General features: G+C 44.1%; 1 pseudogene across 1 annotated transcript in view; it reads right to left on the bottom strand.

Moving 5' to 3' along the window:
• Positions 1-12,562, bottom strand: part of LOC311136365 (WD repeat-containing protein 70-like) — a 67,819-nt pseudogene that overhangs the window by 32,105 nt on the left and 23,152 nt on the right. The gene's annotated exons all lie outside the window — the stretch shown is intronic.

Genomic DNA, 12,562 nt, shown 5'->3' with positions numbered 1-12,562 from the left:
AAGTGGGAGAACTTGCACAATTGGTGGCTGACTAAATACTTTTTTCCCCCACTGTATATACAGGGAGTACCGGTACCGAGTCAATGTGCGGGGGTACAGGTTAGTCGAGGTAATTGAGGTAATATGTACACTACCATTCAAAAATGTGGGGTCACTTAGAAATGTCCTTGTTTTCAAAAGAAAAGCAAATTTTTTGTCCATTAAAATAACATCAAATTGATCAGAAATACAGTGTAGAAATTGTTAATGTTGTAAATGGCTATGTGTTTGCTAATCCAAGTTTATAATTTTAAAAGGATAATTGATCATTAGAAAACTCTTTTGCAATTATGTTAGCACAGCAGAAAATGGTTGTGCTGATTAAAGAAGCAATAAAACTGGGCTTCTTGAGACTAGTTGAGTATCTGGAGCATCAGCAATTGTGGGTTCGATTACAGGATCAAAATGGCCAGAAACAAAGAACTTTCTTCTGAAACTCGTCAGTCTATTCTTCTTCTGAGAAATGAAGGCTATTCCATGCGAGAAATTGCCAAGAAACTGAAGATCTCATACAACACTGTGTACTACTCCCTTCACAGAACAACGCAAATTGGCTTTAACCAGAACAGAAAGAGGAGTGGGAGGCCCCGGTGCACAACTGAGCAAGAGGACAAATACATTGGAGTGTCTAGCTTGAGAAACAGACACCTCACAGGTCCTCAGCTGGCAGCTTCATTAAATAGTACCCGCAAAACACCAGTCTCAACGTCAACAGTGAAGAGGCGACTCTGAGATGCTGACCTAGGCAGAGTTGCAATGAAAAAGTCCAGTGTCTGTGTTCATTTGCCCATCTTAATCTTTTATTTTTATTGGCCAGTCTGAATATGGCTTTTTCTTTGCAACTCTGCCTTTTAAATGATAAACTTGGATTAGCAAACACAACGTGCCATTGGAACACAGGACTGATGGTTGTTGATAATGGGCCTCTGTACGCCTATGTAGATATTCCATTTTTATTAAATCAGCAGTTTCCAGCTACAATAGCCATTTCCAACATTAACAATGTCTACACTGTATTTCTGATCAATGTGATGTTATTTTTATGGACAAAAAAATTGCTTTTCTTTCGAAAACAAGGACATTTCTAAGTGACCCCAAACTTTTGAACGGTAGTGTACATGTAGAATAGCTAAGTCAGCGTGTAGCACACTCACAACAACTTAGCTATTCCACCTAAGTCATTCATGGTAAGTTTCTTAAATTTTTTATTTCACCTTTATTTAACCAGGTAAGCCAGTTGAGAACAAGTTCTCATTTAAAACTGCGACCTGGCCAAGATAAAGCAAAGCAGTGTGATAAAAACAACAACACAGAGTTACATATGGAATAAACAAAACGTACAGTCAATAACACAATAGAAAATATATATACAGTGTGTGCAAATGTAGTAAGTTATGGAGGTAAGGCAATAAATAGGCCATAGTGCAAAATAGTTACAATTTAGTATTAACACTGGAGTGATAGATGTGCAGAAAATGATGTGCAAATAGAGATACTGGGGTGCAAATGAGCAAAATAAATAACAATGTAAATAACAATATGGGGATGAGGTACAGTGAGGAAAAAAAGTATTTGATCCCCTGCTGATTTTGTAAGTTTGCCCACTGACAAAGAAATGATCAGTCTATAATTTTAATGGTAGGTTTATTTGAACAGTGAGAGACAGAATAACAACAACAAATCCAGAAAAACGCATGTCAAAAATGTTATAAATTGATTTGCATTTTAATGAGGGAAATAAGTATTTGACCCAGTCTCAATCAGAAAGATTTCTGGCTCCCAGGTGTATTTTATACATGTAACGAGCTGAGATTAGGAGCACACTCTTAAAGGGAGTGCTCCTAATCTCAGCTTGTTACCTGTATAAAAAACACCTGTCCACAGAAGCAATCAATCAATCAGATTCCAAACTCTCCACCATGGCCAAGACCAAAGAGCTCTCCAAGGATGTCAGGGACAAGATTGTAGACCTACACAAGGCTGGAATGGGCTACAAGACCATCGCCAAGCAGCTTGGTGAGAAGGTGACAAACAGTTGGTGCGATTATTCGCAAATGGAAGAAACACAAAAGAACTGTGAATCTCCCTCGTCCTGGGGCTCCATGCAAGATCTCACCTCGTGGAGTTGCAATGATCATGAGAACGGTGAGGAATCGTTCCAATGAACATCTGAATGATTCAGAGGAGAACTGGGTGAAAGTGTTGTGGTCAGATGAGACCAAAATCGAGCTCTTTGGCATCAACTCAACTCGCCGTGTTTTAAGGAGGAGGAATGCTGCCTATGACCCCAAGAACACCATCCCCACCGTCAAACATGGAGGTGGAAACATTATGGTTTGGGGGTGTTTTTCTGCTAAGGGGACAGGACAACTTCACCGCATCAAAGGGACGATGGACGGGGCCATGTACCGTCAAATCTTGGGTGAGAACCTCCTTCCCTGAGATAGGGCATTGAAAATGGGTCGTGGATGGGTATTCCAGCATGACAATGCCCCAAAACACACGGCCAAGGCAACAAAGGAGTGGCTCAAGAAGAAGCACATTAAGGTCCTGGAGTGGCCAAGCCAGTCTCAAGACCTTAATCCCATAGAATAGAATCCCATAGAATATCTGTGGAGGGAGCTGAAGGTTCGAGTTGCCAAACGTCAGCCTTGAAACCTTCATGACTTGGAGAAGATCTGCAAAGAGGAGTGGGACAAAATCCCTCCTGAGATGTGTGCAAACCTGGTGGCCAACTACAAGAAACGTCTGACCTCTGTGATTGCCAACAAGGGTTTTGCCACCAAGTACTAAGTCATGTTTTGCAGAGGGGTCAAATACTTATTTCCCTCATTAAAATGCAAATCAATTTATAACATTTTTGACATGCGTTTCATTTTGATTTTTTTGTTGTTATTCTGTCTCCCACTGTTCAAATAAACCTACCATTAAAATTATAGACTGATCATTTCTTTGTCAGTGGGCAAACGTACAAAATCAGCAGGGGATCAAATACTTTTTTCCCTCACTGTAGTTGGGTGGGCTAATTACAGATGGGCTGTGTACAGGTGCAGTGATCGGTAAGCTGCTCTGACAACTGATGCTTAAAGTTAGTGAGGGAGATAAGTGTCTCCAGCTTCAGAGATTTTTGCAGTTCGTTCCAGTCATTTGCAGCAGAGAACTGGAAGGAATGGCGGCCAAAGGAGGTGTTGGCTTTGGGGATGACCAGTGAGATATACCTGCTGGAACGCATACTACGGGGGGGTGTTGCTATGGTGACCAATGATCTAAGATAAGGCGGGGATTTGACTAGAAGTGATTTATAGATGACCTGGAGCCAGTGGGTTTGGCGACAAATATGTAGTGAGGGCCAGCCAACGAGAGCGTACAGGTCACAATGGTGGGTAGTATATGGGGCTTTGGTGACAAAACGGATGGCACTGTGATAGACTACATCACATTTGATGAGTAGAGTGTTGGAAGCTATTTTGTAAATGACATCGCCGAAGTCAAGGATCGGTAGGATAGTCAGTTTTACGAGGGCATGTTTAGCAGCATGAATGAAGGAGGATTTGTTGCGAAATAGGAAGCCGAGATGCTTAATGTGAGTCTGGAAGGAGAGTTTACGGTCTAACCAGACACCTAGGTAGTTGTAGTTGTCCACATATTATAAGTCAGACCCGCCGAGAGTAGTGATTCTAGTCGGGCAGGCGGGTGCAAGCAGCGTTCGATTGAAGAGCATGCATTTAGTTTTACTAGCGTTTAAGAGCATTTGGAGGCCACGGAAGGAGTGTTGTATGGCATTGAAGCTCGTTTGGAGGTTTGTTAACACAGTGTCCAATGAAGGGCCAGAAGTATACAAAATAGTGTCGTCTGCGTAGAGGTGGATCTGAGAGTCACCAGCAGCAAGAGCAACAACATTGATATACACAGAGAATAGAGTCGGCCCGAGAATTGAACCCTGTGGCACCCCCATAGAGACTGCCAGAGGTCCAGACAACAGGCCCTCCGATTTGACACATTGAACTCTATTTGAGAAGTAGTTGGTGAACCAGGCGAGGCAGTCATTTGAGAAACCAAGGCTATTTAGTCTGTCAATAAGAATGCGGTGATTGACAGAGTCAAAAGCCTTGGCCAGGTCGATGAAGACGGCTGCACAGTACTGTCTTTTATCAATCGCGGTTATTATATCGTTTAGGACCTTGAGCGTGGCTGAGGTGCACCCATAACCAGCTCGGAAACCAGATTGCATAGCGGAGAAGGTACGGTGGGATTCGAAATGGTCGGTGATCTGTATGTTAACTTGGCTTTCAAATACTTTCGAAAGGTAGGGCAGGATGGATATAGGTCTGTAACAGTTTGGATCTAGAGTGTCACCCCCTTTGAAGAGGGGGATGACCGCGGCAGCTTTCCAATCTCTGAGGATCTCAGACGATACGAGAGGTTGAACAGGCTAGTAACAGGGGTTGCGACAATTTCGGCAGCTAATTTTAGAAAGAAAGGGTCCAGATTGTCTAGCCCAGCTGATTTGTAGGGGTCCAGATTTAGCAGCTCTTTCAGGACATCAGCTATCTGAATTTGGGTGAAGGAGAAGCGGTGGGGGGGGGGGGCATGGGCAAGTTGCAGCGGAGGGTACAGAGCTGGTGGCCGGGGTAGGGGTAGCCAGGTGGAAAGCATGGCCAGCCGTGGCAAAATGCTTATTGAAATTCTCGATTATCGTAGATTTATCGGTGGTGACAGTGTTTCCTAGCCTCAGTGCAGTGGGTAGCTGGGAGGAGGTGCTCTTATTCTCCATGGACTTTAGTGTCCCAAAACGTTTTGGAGTTAGTGCTACAGGATGCAAATTTCTGTTTGAAAAAGCTAGCCTTTGCTTTCCTAACTGATTGTGTATATTGGTTCCTGACTTCCCTGAAAATGTGCATATCGCAGGGGCTGGGTTAACCTCTACATCACCAGAGGAACAGAGGAGGAATAGAATAAGGATACGGCTAAAGGCTTTAAGAACTGGTCTTCTAGTGCGTTGGGTACAGAGAAAAGGGGCAGATTTCCAGGCGTTGTAGAATAGATTCAGGGCATTATGTACAGACAAGGATATGGAAGGATATGAGTACAGTTGAGGTACTCCTAAGCATTGGGTAACTATGAAAGAGATAGCATCATTGGAGGTACCGATTGAGCAGGTCTCCGCGTGTATGGGGGGTGGGACAAAGGAGCTCTCTGAGGCTGGTTGAGCTGAACTTGGGGCTCTACAGTGAAATTGTATAATAAGAACTAACCCAAACAGCAATAGGCTAGGCATATTGACATGGGAGAGAGGCATAACACAATCACAGGTGTTATTCGAGAGGGCTAAGACAACAACTGGTAATGGCGATGAAAGTTTGGGCTGAGGCTAAACAGATAAACAGGATGGGGTACCGTGTAAAGGAACAGTCCAGCAGGCATTAGCTGTGTAGCTGAGTGATCATAAGGTCCAGTGAACAGCACTAAGTAAGTCCGGGAGCAGATCGTAGGCTGCTAAAGCACAGGCGAGCAGGAGGCACGGCTATTGATTAACGCGTGCTAGCAGGTCGGGGCTAGCAGATGGATCTTCGTGGTCGTCGCAACGGGAAGCCTGTTGAAACCACATCAGACGATTACGTCGGCAGACCAGTCGTGATGGATCGGCGGGGCTCCGTGTCGCCACTAGGAGGTCCCGTCCGGTTGACAGAGAGGTAGACGGCAGGGAGATGGGCCTGGCTCGAGGCTAGCTCAAGGCTAACTAGTACGTCGGGAAGTGGTGATTAGCCAACATCAGCCATTCAGTTGCAGCTAGCTAGTTGCGATGGTCCGGTGTTAAGGTCTAGTGATTCAGTGATTCCGGCAGAAGTGATGGTAAATCAACCATCATTGTGCCAACAAATCACATAATGCAATTGTGTTACTTATTACAATCCTATAATGGGTTTTCCTGAATACATTCTTACAGGTGTGCAGGTTTCAAGGTTTTATGTGGTCATTTCCTGATGTTGGTTGGCAGCAGGCTCCATGTTGGTTTGCTTCCCGTGTTAAGCCTAGCTTCCTGTTCTGCACCAGGTTATGAAACTGGAGTCTCGGACTTGGTTTGAAGCCGGTCTCACACCTCTTGCTCGCCCCTTCCTCAGTATAGAGCAATAGGTGCCCCCCTCACATACACACAAATGCAACGTCGCACAAACACACACTATCATCCATGCATGGACGAAAACAGATTAGAGGGCTCAGAGCTTATAACGCTGATCCCTGGGACATCACCGAAGATTTCACACATTTTCATGGGGGGCTCAGAGTTAGGCCACAATAGTGGGTTAGGTTTCATCCTCGGAAGGGTCTGATAAAGATCTACCCCAAGCACAACTGTTCCTGACCTTGTTATCCGAGTAAAGTTATATTTATATTACAACCCCTATACCCAACACACCCACTTATAATCACCCACTAATACACACACCTGAACCACTGTGTGATGACGTCTGTACAGTCAGATCAGGCTATGAACTCTTGCTGGTTCCGAGGATCGAGTGGCCCAACTCCAGCCCTGAACAGCTGCGCTGATCCTTCATGGAAATAAACAAGTGATACTTTCCCTCCCTGTGTGTGTGTGTGTGTGTGTGTGTGGAGGATGTCAGTGTGTCTCACATTGCGGCGAGTGTCTCACAGCTACTTTCCTCTAACTTCTCTCCATCTCCAACACATTTCTCTAAGTCATTCAACCATAGCCAAAATGCAGGGAATAAAACCTCTCCACTTTAGGATGGAGAAACTGGTTAAGAACCATATTGCAGGCTGTCCCGTAGCATTCCATTTCCACATGGCAAATCTCCCAGTTCCCTGACTTGTTGGCTGTTAGTCTCCCAGTCCCAGCTGTGATGGAGGCTGTGGTATTGGGCCAGGGTTTGTAGGAGGCAGGTTGCATTCAGCCAGCCAGCCAGACCCAGCTGGGGCAGTTTGTTCACACTCCAAAGGGTTCCCTGAAGATGGGCTCGTAAAGCAGGCTTAGTAGCTGCTCTAGCTGGCTGTCAGGGGCTTCTCCTCTAAACATTTTCCTTGGGCCTGTGTTTTTAGAAGTCTGCAGGCAGTTCCTAGCCAATCTCCCCGGCACCATCTTTTATGGCCTAGGGATTTACTGGTTTACAGTGACACTGTGCAGAGTCCCATTGCTGCTGCGTTGAGGTCCCAGTAGGCAGGTGACTGCAAATGATGTGTTGGCCAGCTCTGGTCCATTTACACAGGCAGGGATACAGTGTGTAACAAGAATAAAAACAAGGTGGCGGTTGATCACCAAATGTTAATTCAGTCACAATGCATATGAACACTATGGCTTGAACATATGAATATCACAAATATTGTATGTTCCTCTTCCTTATTAAGGTGTGCAGAACATTGCGTAATGTCTCTGTATTACGCTAACTCTGATCATCTCTTGACTTGATCATAAAGTTGTAAAAGTTAATGGAAACCACACCTTGAGTGGACGCACTTTGTAGTCTGGAGTGTTCCGAGGAGAACAAGGACGACATAACATTCCTTACGTAACTGTGGTAATGTTCTGGAACTGAGGCCAGCGCAGCCGAACAGCGTTTTCACCCGTATGTCACCCATTCCAAGTGAGAAAGGCATCCCAGCAGCACCTTCAAGTACCACTGGACATGAAACTGTGTAATTTGGGCAAAAATACAGCCATGCAATCACTGCCTACCCAGCAAGGCTGAGAGACCTCCTTGACTCCCATTTTATGATTAATCAACCCCACGTCAGGATTCAAGAGCCTGATCTGTCATCCTCAATAATCCTTCTTTAGTCCAAATCACTAGATCAAGGTCGGCTGGATAATTGATATTGTCTGTCAACATTTTCTGCCCATGAGTAATAGTAGTGATATGGCAAGAGATGGACTTGATCCTAACCCAGGGGTGGGCAACATACGGCCCGATTTTTCAATAATTTGGAAAATCCCGATGTGGCCCTTGAGCCAAAATGATTGCCCACCCTTGTCCTAACCTCTTCAGAGTGGAGAGTTCCACCAGTGATGGGTTGGTAGGGGGTCTTGTTCTTAGCTGGGAAGTGAGTCTAAATCAATGAGAGTGATACAAGTTAATTGATTATATTTCGTCATAACGTAATAATGTTTTCTGGGTTAATCCATTTAAATAACAAACATGTCCTGGGCTTGTCCCAGGGCTCTTTCAAGCCTGTAGCAGTGCATATGGCACAGGGCAAAGGACACAGCCCATGTCATGGGGCATAGGGTAGAGGGTATCCAGTGAAAACTTGCCCCTCCAGCACAGGCACCGGTGGCCAGGGAACACATAGTGTAATTGTAAGCTGCTATGGGATGCTGGGTAAATATTTAGTCAAGGAGAAGGAACAGTAATAAATTAAAGAGCTTTTACGCAATCTCTCTGAGCCTGCTGTTACAGCCATGCAGCAGGGGGGCAAGGCTCTGGGCTCTGCTAGGGCTGCTGGCAGGACAGGAATCTAGCTACAGAAAACTCTCTAGTATCACACAAGTCACAGACTCTCTAGCAAACGGAGTGAGAAATCCCTTGGTCTCATAACACGCATGCATGTCTACTAGTAGTGACCAAATGTGAAACTAAAAGCACGACTGCTATAGATACAGTATAAGCAAAGGTTCATAGATCGTTATAATAAAAATAAATAATTTTAAAAATGTTTGAATATAAGAGGTTATAACCTCAAAACAAAGAGTAATCTGTCTGAGCCCTGCTCCTACCTGTTCCGACTCACTGCACAGAGAGCCTGCAGATATCAGGCCTGCCTGTCACGGTCTCACATACCTCACCTAGCACTAAATAACTGTCACGTCACACACACACACACACACACACACACACACACACACTACTATTAACACACATTCAGAGCTACTCAACCCTGTCCACAGAAAGGTCCTCAGAGAAAGGGAGGGATGGAGGGAGCTGGTGGAGGTGTAAGGGAAAACCCATATCGTCGCTGTCTGATGACATCCTTGTAACTAAATTGGCCAGTTTTTTTTTTTTTTTTCATGATCCTGTGTGGTGATCCCGTGTGGCTCAGTTGGTAAAGAAAGGCGCTTGCAACGTCAGGGTTGTGGGTTCGATTCCCACCATTTACATTTTACATTTTAGTCATTTAGCAGACGCTCTTATCCAGAGCGACTTACAGTTAGTGAATACATATATATATTTTTTTATACTGGCCAATTTTTTTATACTGAGCCAATTGTGCGCCGCCCATGAGTCTCCCGGTCGCGGCCGGCTGCGACAGAGCCTGGATTCGAACCAGGATCTCTAGTGGCACAGTTAGCACTGCGATGCAGTGCCTTAGACCACTGCGCCACCAGTATGAAAAATGTATGCACTGACTACTGAAAGTCGCTCTGGATAAGAGCGTCTGCTAAATGACTATAATGTAAAAAAATTAAAATAAAATAACTGTTTGTTAATAGGAAAATACGGTATTTTTTTTTTTTCCTGAAAAGTTTCTGTTTTGGTGATAAGAGGTTTTCATCAGACAGCAACGATATGCTCTGTATTATTGCCTAACATTCTTTCAACCAATTACAACTCTCCAGGATGTACAGTATCTGTTAGCAAGGCAGGCGAGCCTGAATGACTGTAATCATCATTGACATTTGGATTAATGTTATCCTGATTTTGTTTTGGTTAATCGTAAATAGAAGGGAGGAAAAATAAAAAGACAAAAGTCCAGTTTGAGTCCAGCCTTGAATACTAGAGTACCTTGTGAACAGCCTACTCTGGTGGGAAAATAAGACTTGTGAAACTTGGCAATAAGCACTGAGGAAATAACTAGGAGGAAATCAAACCGGAGTGATGTCCTGATGTTCTGACACCTCAAGCGTAAGGAGATGGTTTTGCCAGGTCCTGAGCCCCCCCTCCCCCATCCCCCCTCGGAGAGTCAGGTCTGTCTGTGACAGCTGTGAGTGAGGCAGTGAGCGATAGACTGCCAAACCTACTCTGTCCACTGATCCATCCACAGGAAGCTGCGGCGTGTAATTTCCTCCCACCACCCCAACACTGACCAGAGATGTGTCACCCCAGCCGCAAAATCCCCCAGGCAGGGAGGATCATGGGTAGACGGCAGGGCAGGGCTTGGAGAGTCTGGGAAGAGGAGAAGTGAAGATGTGACTGACCTTCTGAGCCGACAGACAAGGCCTGTTTCTCCTCAGTCTGTACTCCGTAGCCAGACAGGAAACTCTACTCCATGAGAACAACGCGACTCAAGCAGATCGACTCATACTCAAGTGCTGAATGCTGTGAGTAGGGCTGTTGCGGTGACCATATTACCGCCACACCGGAAGTCATGAGCCATGACCGCAGTCAAATTCCACGTGACCGCTGAGTCACGGCAAACTCTTCTTATACACTCTGGACATGCGTTGGTAGTACCCAACTTGCTAACGACTATCAGGTCGCTAATCACCTGGTACTCAGTGCTCTATTGTCCCTATAACCAATGACATCAATGCAAATGCAACCGAAAATCACAAACACTTATGTTTTGACCTCACTGTGATGATCAATTTGAAGAAAGAAGTTCAACAACAGGTTGAAAGAGTGGAAAACATGGCCGTTATGGATGTTATTTCAAAGCCAAAACAACAAAATGGACAGCGCTGTCTTTCTAATTATTTTTTAAATAAATTGCACTTACAGCACCTGCTATTCCCAGGGGGTCTCCCATCCAAGTACTAACAAGGCACGACCCTGCTTAGCTACCGAGATCAGGCATGTTCAGGGTGGTATGGCCACAAGCATATTTTTTTACCCCATTTTCTCCCGAATTACAACCTTGGCTCATCGCTCACCCATGGCATACAGAGTTTGGGCGGAATATGGAACATCACCTGTCGCGCATTTAAAAGCTGCATGCTCTTCAAACAGTGGTTGCATTAAGTGAAATAAATGTTATTTTAAGCCCAGACATTTCTATATGCAATGCCGTGTGAAAGCAGAGTTTTGATGGTTGCCACTAAAAAGAGGATCCCAGCTGCTACTATATTTAGGCCTATTTCTCAGCTGCTCCCTATAAAACCAGAGTAGCCTACCAGGCATGATTTCACTGCGGGAAAGCAGCCTCCATTCGCTATTCCAGTGCATACGAATGACATGTCTTTTTCCCCTGCCCCTGTTCCTACCCATTTGATAAAGGGCCATTCTAAATCAAAACTCATTTTACATATTAGTAAAGACAAGATAAAATTGAGAATAGTCTGATGGGTGAACATATGATCACTTGATGAGAGAACAGGGTGTGCAGCTTGAGACAAGGAACAGAGCACAAGCTTTCTGTGGATCTATTGGGGCGGTATGAAAATTGCAGTGGGTCTAAGGTGTCAAAATATTCCAGCTCACAGTGAATAACATTACGCTAAAGTCTACAGCCACCCAAATAGAGTGGTATAACAAGTCTACCAAGCTAGGAGTTGATTTACTGTGTGTGTTGCAGAGGAAACCTAGCTAGTAATTCACAGTTCTCTCACAAGCTGTTCACAATATTAGCTGAACCCTCAAATCTGACATTTTCACTCTAGGAATTCTCCCAAGGTGGAGCAACAATAGGCCTCCTTCCTTTAACTCACAACTAGAGTAAAATAGGTATGTACTCTAGTTCTACAAGACAGAACTAGAGTACATACCTCCCCTTTAACTTAAAGCTGCAATATGTAACTTTTTGGGCGACCCGACCAAATTCTAGAGCTGTCATTCATATTGAACGCAAATCTAAGAAGCAGTAGATCTGTTCTATGTGCGCTATTTTTATGCTTCCCGTTCTTAAGTTTCGTTTTTGCGTCTTTTACTTCAAACAGCTGAAAATAAAATATTTTTGGTACCATGGTACAAATGGTACCATGATTCTCTACACTATATTTGCTTGTTTTGTCACAAACTGAAATTAGGCAAAAACTATTAGAATTTTAGAAACCAGGAAATGGCGGATCGATTTCTGCATAGTACATCTTTAAAGCACCATACCTCCGCTTTAACCTAGACCAGCATTTCTCCCCTATATTCTTCTGGGTGGGTTATATCTAAATGGTTATCCCTCCCAGTGACCAAAAACAAAAGACGTTCGCCTAACAACCAGCATCCTCCATCTCAGCAATAAGGATCAAACCTAACCATCCATCCCACTAACATACAAAGCATTCTTATTCAACCACGTCCCCCACAACACACGTAGAGACCAATGATGTGTATAAACCCTGGATGACTGACAGGGGGCGCTGTATTGAAGCCACCGCGCAGCCATCTTGGTACTCCTCCTCAATTGTAAAAAATATTTTGGAAGCTATAGAAATGCATTTATTAATGTCTACATTTGTTTTTGACATATCTATTCTATTACAGACACTTTAATGCATACTTTTAAATTTTATTATGTGAGCTAAAAATTAAAAATAAACATTTTCCTTAAAGTATATATATTTTTTAGAGAGTACTAATGTTAATTTGCCCAATAAACCAACACAAATAATTAAATACATGTAATCTTGTCCTTG

The sequence above is a fragment of the Coregonus lavaretus genome (genome assembly GCF_964263955.1).
Source record: "Coregonus lavaretus genome assembly, chromosome: 10".
NCBI lineage: Eukaryota > Metazoa > Chordata > Actinopteri > Salmoniformes > Salmonidae > Coregonus > Coregonus lavaretus.
Note: the sequence above shows the minus strand (reverse complement) of the source record. Positions and strands in the feature narration are given on the sequence as shown.